The sequence below is a fragment of the Vanellus vanellus genome (assembly GCF_965231255.1).
Source record: "Vanellus vanellus genome assembly, chromosome: 3".
Classification (NCBI taxonomy): Eukaryota; Metazoa; Chordata; class Aves; order Charadriiformes; family Charadriidae; genus Vanellus; species Vanellus vanellus.
In genome coordinates this window covers 80,071,030-80,077,335 of record NC_138907.1, presented here as the reverse complement: position 1 = coordinate 80,077,335, position 6,306 = coordinate 80,071,030, and positions in this window count along the sequence as shown.

Here is a 6,306-nt window from a genome sequence, read left to right as displayed (position 1 = left end):
GACCTCACTAGAAAAATATTACATATAATGATTTTATTACATGTTTTTATGAACTATTCCAAAAACTATTTTTCATAGCAGCACAACACAAATAGACTAAATGTTTTGTTTTGCTTTGGGTGGAATGTACAGCATGAAAAATTAAAAATGCTTTTTCGAGCACTATTTTTTTTTACAAAATATCCACGGTGCTTTTACTTTTTCACCAGGGATGGCAGGTCACTTTAGCAGGTCACCTTAGCAAAAAAATCTCATACTTCATGTAAATGTCTAGAACTGTTTAATCTGCATAGGAAGAAACAAATTTTTCACCACGTTCTCAGGGGAAACCCTATGAACAAGCCCAGTGGAAAAAAAAAAAAAAAGCTGAGAAATAGAAAGTAATAGAAAAGAATGTGCAGTGTTTTCACAGCCTTTCAAACTGTTTGTGGTTCAGTTATTTATTGAGAGAGTTCAATTCTGCTTGTGTTCTGTATACAACTTGTTTTATACAAACTTGCTATAAAATTAGATTATGTCATATGCTGAGGGCACAAAAACAAAGCAGGTGGGTAGGTTTCTTTTTCTGCAAAAATATATCAGCAAAAATACCAGAGACCAGGAAGGAACTCTTCCTTATCTATTAGAAATAAATAAAAAATTGTGAGGCATCAAGTTCTGACTGTGGTTTGCTTTTGTTTGTTTGTTTTTGAGAAAAGATCACATATTTCTCAAACTATTAGCAAAATATAGCTAGAGCTGTCTTAGAGTAAGATAGCTATCTGTTGAGCTAGATTTATTTCTATATATATACACACAGAGACTGCACACTAAATTTTAGGCAATATAGTCAAATATTAGGAGTACTAGCAAAAGAGGGGTCCTTAAATCTCGTCCGGGAAACATGAATGAAGTTAACTTTCTAGGGCTGTGCCTAGGTAAGTCTAAGTGGAACGGCGTCATTTGGTGACTCCCTGCACAAGACCCTCTCCTGAGCCCTGAAAATATTTCTCTGTCCAACACAAAACCTTTCACAGCTAAGGAAGGCACAGTATCTGAAGGCTTGAGAGGCTCCACAGCTTCTTTAATCAAAGGCCAAGATCACATATAGCAAAACTCTTGTGTAAAGCTTTTTTTTTGTGAAAAAGAAGCTAAAAAGCTATGCATGGTAAGTATTTCAGTACTCACTGGGCCCTTAATTGCACTGAAAAAGTGCTGATAAACTCTTGAATGTCTTTCTGAAGCCTCAAAAATTAAATCCACAAAGGAAAGCCTAAGAACGGGAAGTTGTGATCAAGGCAGGCATACCAATGCCTTACGACAGAAACCTATGTGAACTGGGCTCATTACAGAGTAGGAAACGAGTGCTTCAAAAAGCCATCCTTTCCACGTGCCACATTTTTATCTTGATCTCTTAAGAAAATGCAATTGCATTCTCTATCCATCTCTCTGCTCCCAAAATAACTTTTGAACCCTTTTTGCAATTTCAGCCAAATTCAACATGAAGGACCCAAAAAATATCGTGTCATGAAAATCAGCGGTCAGATAAAAGACGGCTAATCAGCATGCCCACCAGAGGAAAGATGGTGTGACTTCACCAGTTACCTACTGCTTGACTTACTAGTTGGCTAACCCTCCACACAAGCGCCTGGTGAGCCTGTCAGTGTACACACTGCTGAGAACCATCTCCATTTCACTAGCGCTCGTGGGAAGTGGGGACTATCAGAGCCAGTGTAGAGGGGTTGGGTGGAAAAAGGATGAGGAACATTAATCCATAGGTAACCAAGCCTTGTTAACCCTGCTATTTCTAGAACAATGTATATACCATGTACACTTGGGTGAAGTATGTTCATGATGGTATGTAAACTACCATTGGGGTATTCTGTGGATAAGTCAGAATGAGCTGGAAAAACGAAACTTCAGGATTAATAACGTCGCATGTGCCAGGAAATGAACCCCATCGTGGTATAAGACAACTTGGAACTGTCAAGCTCCAGACAAGGCATTTGTATAGCTGGAAGAATCACACAGAATCACAGAATCTCCTAGATTGGAAAAGACCTGTAAGATCATCTAGTCCAATCACTAGCCTAACACGGACAAGCCCACCACTAAGCCATGTCCCTGAGCACTGTATCTACACGACCCTTAAACACCTCCAGGCATGGGGACTCCACCACTGCCCTGGGTAACGCGTTCCAATGCCTGATGACCCTTTCAGTAAAGAAATTCTTCCAATATCCAATCTAAACTTCCCTTGGTGCAACTTGATGCCATTTCGTCTTGTTCTATCACCTGTTACTTGACAGAACACGTCGACTCCCACCTCTCAGCGACCTCCTTTCAGGCAGTTTTAGAGAGCGATAAGGTCTCCCCTCAGCCTCCTTTTCTCCAGGCTAAAAGCCTGCCTGATTTGGAGATGAGACCCACCACCAGGAGGTCATGGCTGCTGCTGGTTAAGGTGGTGTTAAGCTGTGCAAGATCCTCCACACAAGAGTGAAACCCCACCTGCCCACGGCCAATTTGGGCAGATTTGGGGGTGGGCAGCAGTGCAAGTGGACTGGACACGCTGCAGCCGGGCAGTCTGGTCCTCGGGGTGTTACGAGACAGAACACAACCACAGGAGCCAAATGGCCTCCACCACACGCAGCTGTGAGACACGGAGATGCTGTCAAACGGCAGGACAGGAGGCCAGTGCGGCCAGGTCGGTTGGACGTCGCCAGCAGGGACCTCCAGGCCGGCTCTGGGCAGAAGAGGCCCTCGACTCCTCTGCGAGCGGGAGGCCAAGGGGCTGTGAGGTCACCCGGGCCCACGCCGTACCGGCGCGGCGGGAGGGGGTCGGAGGGGACAGGAAGAGGCCTGAGGAACAAGACAAAGCCCGGACAGCTCAACCCGGCGCTCGGCGGCCGCAGGCGGCACCGGCGGGGCGGCGCTGACGAGGCCGCGGGCGAGCGCCGGGGCGCGGCGGGCGGCTCCCGAGGAGCGGGGCGGGGGTGTGGGGGAAGGCACCGCCCCGCCCCGCCCGCCGGCTCGCGCTGCCCTCGAGCGCCCCCGCGCGCAGCCGCCGGGCGCCCGCCCGCCCGCCCGCGGGGAGGGCGGCGGGCAGGTGCGCGGCGGCTGCGGCAGCGCTGGGGCCGTGTCCGCCCGCCACCGCCGCCCCTCCTCGCTGGCTGCCGCCGCCGCCGCCTTCCCGGCGTGAGCACCGGTTCCCTCCTGCCGCTCGCTGCCTCCTCCTCCTCCTCCTCCGTTCCGTCCTCCCAGCGGCTCGGGAAGGCAAAGCTCTTCCCCCCCCACCCCCCCCCCCCGCCCCGGGGGGTACCCGTCGGTGGGTGCGTGCCCTCCAGCCCCTGCGCTCGCCTCCCCACCGCGGCAGCCGCAGCCCCGCTTAGCCCGGCCACCATGGCGCGCGGGAGGTAAGCGAGCTCCCTTCACCTCTCCTTCGCGGCGGGGCCGCCGCTGGGTCTCACCCTCCTGTTGGGGCGCCGCACCTGCCGGGGCGCGGGCGGGGTCCGCCGCCCACCGGGCGGCTGCAGGGAAGAGGGGAGGGGGGTGGTGGGGTTTCGGCGAGGCGGGTTTTTCCCCGGTGCCGGTGGACGAAGTTGCGCTCGGGGGAGGCGAAGTGGCTCCGCATTGTTGTGTTGGGGCGCGGATGTTTCCCTGCGGGCGGCGGCGGGTGTACTTCCGGGTTCGCACCTTTTTTTCCTTCGCCGCCGCTCCGCGCCCCCGCCGGCTGCCGCTGCCCTCGAGCGGAGCTGCCGCCGCTGCTCCTCTCGGCACCTGAGCCGCCGCCGCCGCTCCCCTTCAGGGACAGGGGGGAAAGGGAGCGGCGGGGCCGCTCCGCCCGTCAAACACGAACGACGACAGCAGGTCGTAGTAGAGGGAGGGTGAAGGGACGGAGCCCCGCGGGACGCGGAGCCCCGCGGGACGCAGCGCCCCGCCGAGAGCCGCCAGCGGCGGCCGGGGCCGAGGTAACGGCCGGGCAGCGGCTGCGGGGACGCTGCGGCAGCCCGACGCCAGGGGGCGGCCCGCGCCCCGCCGCCGCCACCACCACCACCGCCACCGGATGGCGGTGACCGCCCGGCGAGCCGCTGCGGCCGAGAAGGCGGGGGGGGTGGCGGGCGGGGACCGGCGCGGAGCGTCCGCGGCGGCGCTGGCCCGGGGCGGAAGGGGAGGCCGGGGAGGAAAGCGGACGGAGAGCGGCATGAGACCCGCCGGGCGGCACGTCCGCTATGAGGCGACCGGGGAGTGGAGGATGGGGCGGCGGCGATGCGCCCCCAAGGGCGCGCGGGGTTTGACCGCCCTGTGGTAACTACCGCCGGTGCGGGGCCGGGGTGGGGGTGGGGGCTGGGGCGGAGGGGCCCGGGGCGGGCGGGTGTCACGCGCAGCGGCGTGTGCACGGTGCGGGGGGTTTAAACGTGGAGTGGTGGCGGGGCCGCCATTTTGAATGGTTCCCCGCCGCGCCGCAGGGAGCGCGGGGTCGCAGCCGGCCGGTGCCCGCGGGGCTGCGGGAAGAGGGCCGGGAGTGTGCGGGGCTGGAGGGCGTCGCAGGCCACGGTGACACGTAGCCTCATGGCTGGCTCTGAGGCGGAGTCTCCGGTGCCGACGGGACGCAGTGCGAGGGAGAACGAATAAAAAGTGCAGAAGTGCCTCCGAAGCGCCTCGTTTCTCCTTGTCTGGCTTCCCGCCCCGCGGCTGGGGGGAGCGGGGAGAGGCGGCGGGGTCGGTGTGGGCGGTGGGGTACGACGGCGTCGGGCCCCGCCGCGGGGCTGCGTGGCGCCTCGCACCGGCGCGGGTGGTAGCTCGGTGGGCGCCGGTGGCCGGCCGCCGGCTGCTGCGTTGGGCTGCAGTCGCTGCTGGGCTGTGGTAAATCGTTCAGGGCATCGGACAAAACGCTCAGTAAGTTCATTGGAAATTAAGCCAACAGCAGCAACGCGCGTAAATCTTTTGCCCGCGCTGTTACAACGTGTGAAATTGGCATCAAATCTGACTAAACGTGAGAACGCTAGGTTGATTTTAAATCTTTTTTTTTTTTTTTTTTTTTTTTTGCTTTAACACGAGGGAGTTATCCATTTTAATCTGATTAAACATATTACCTAAAGAGATTTGGTTCATTTACTTGTTTCTTTCTTACCAGTTGTTAGCTTGTTAGTGGTCGTGAGTAAATTATGTATGACGTTCTTACAGTGATGGGGTGCAATAGTAGTATGCTCTACCGATTTGTTTGCAGACATTATGCTTTTTTCCTTATATAACTGTTCTTGCTGGTCTTTTTAAATAGGGTTTAAATAGGCCATACACAGGGCTGGGTCCTGTCCACCCACCCCCACCCCCCAATGCCTGTTTTACACTTTCACATCTTGCATGGAAACATTGTTAATAGTTGCAAGTACAGAGAAATGTCCTATCATGAAAAAGTAATCAGATACTATGAAAATAATTATAGTTGTATATAGTTTTAATGGTATCTGTATATAATGTGGTACAAAAATGCAATAGTGCATGTTTGCTCTGTAAACATCTGTACTTTGCTTTACAAAATCTGTATTTTGTAAAGCATCTATCTGTACTTTGCTTTACAAAACTACAAGTCATTTTATTTTTAAAACACATTAAAAAAAAACAACTTAAAACTTCAGAGGAGACAACACCGAGAATCTTGTTCGGAAAACTATTTGGAAGACATGCAACTAAGCCGTAGTTTAAAGAATGATGATTATTTTTTTCCCCCTTGGCATAGAGTAGTAAGAATCAATATTGAATTAAACTATGACCTTAATTATTAATACACCAGGAAGCCAAGATCCCTTTGCTGTAGTGAAATGAAGCATGTATGTAATGGCAAAAGTAGTGATTACGGCTGATGTTTGCCCTCTGTAGTAGGTACAAAAATGCAGCTGTAGTAAAAACTCTGCCCATGTGTGTATGACAAAAATATCTGTCTTCTCCTCTGTTTTTGAAATATATTCTGTAAAAGGCATGTGCTGCTATCTCAGTTTTATCGAAACTTTTTGTTGTTGTTGTTTAAATTTGCAAATGTATGAGCTGGTGTGTATTGAAAATTTTAGAAGAGGAAAAATGGTGATAAATAAATGAAGAAGGAAACCCCAAACCCTCTGCCTTGTAGGCCTGAACAGTTGCTGTCTGAGCCATTGCTAGGATGCAGTGGTAGGTCACAAGCAGTTTTTCAGATCGCATCCCCAAGCACAGAAATGAATTTTAAAGCCCGAGCGGTTAAAATACTTGTTCATCCTCTTTTTTTTTTTTTTTTTTTTTTTTTTTTTTCCCCTAACTCCGTGGTGGTGTTTTGTTTGAATCGCAGCTAAAACC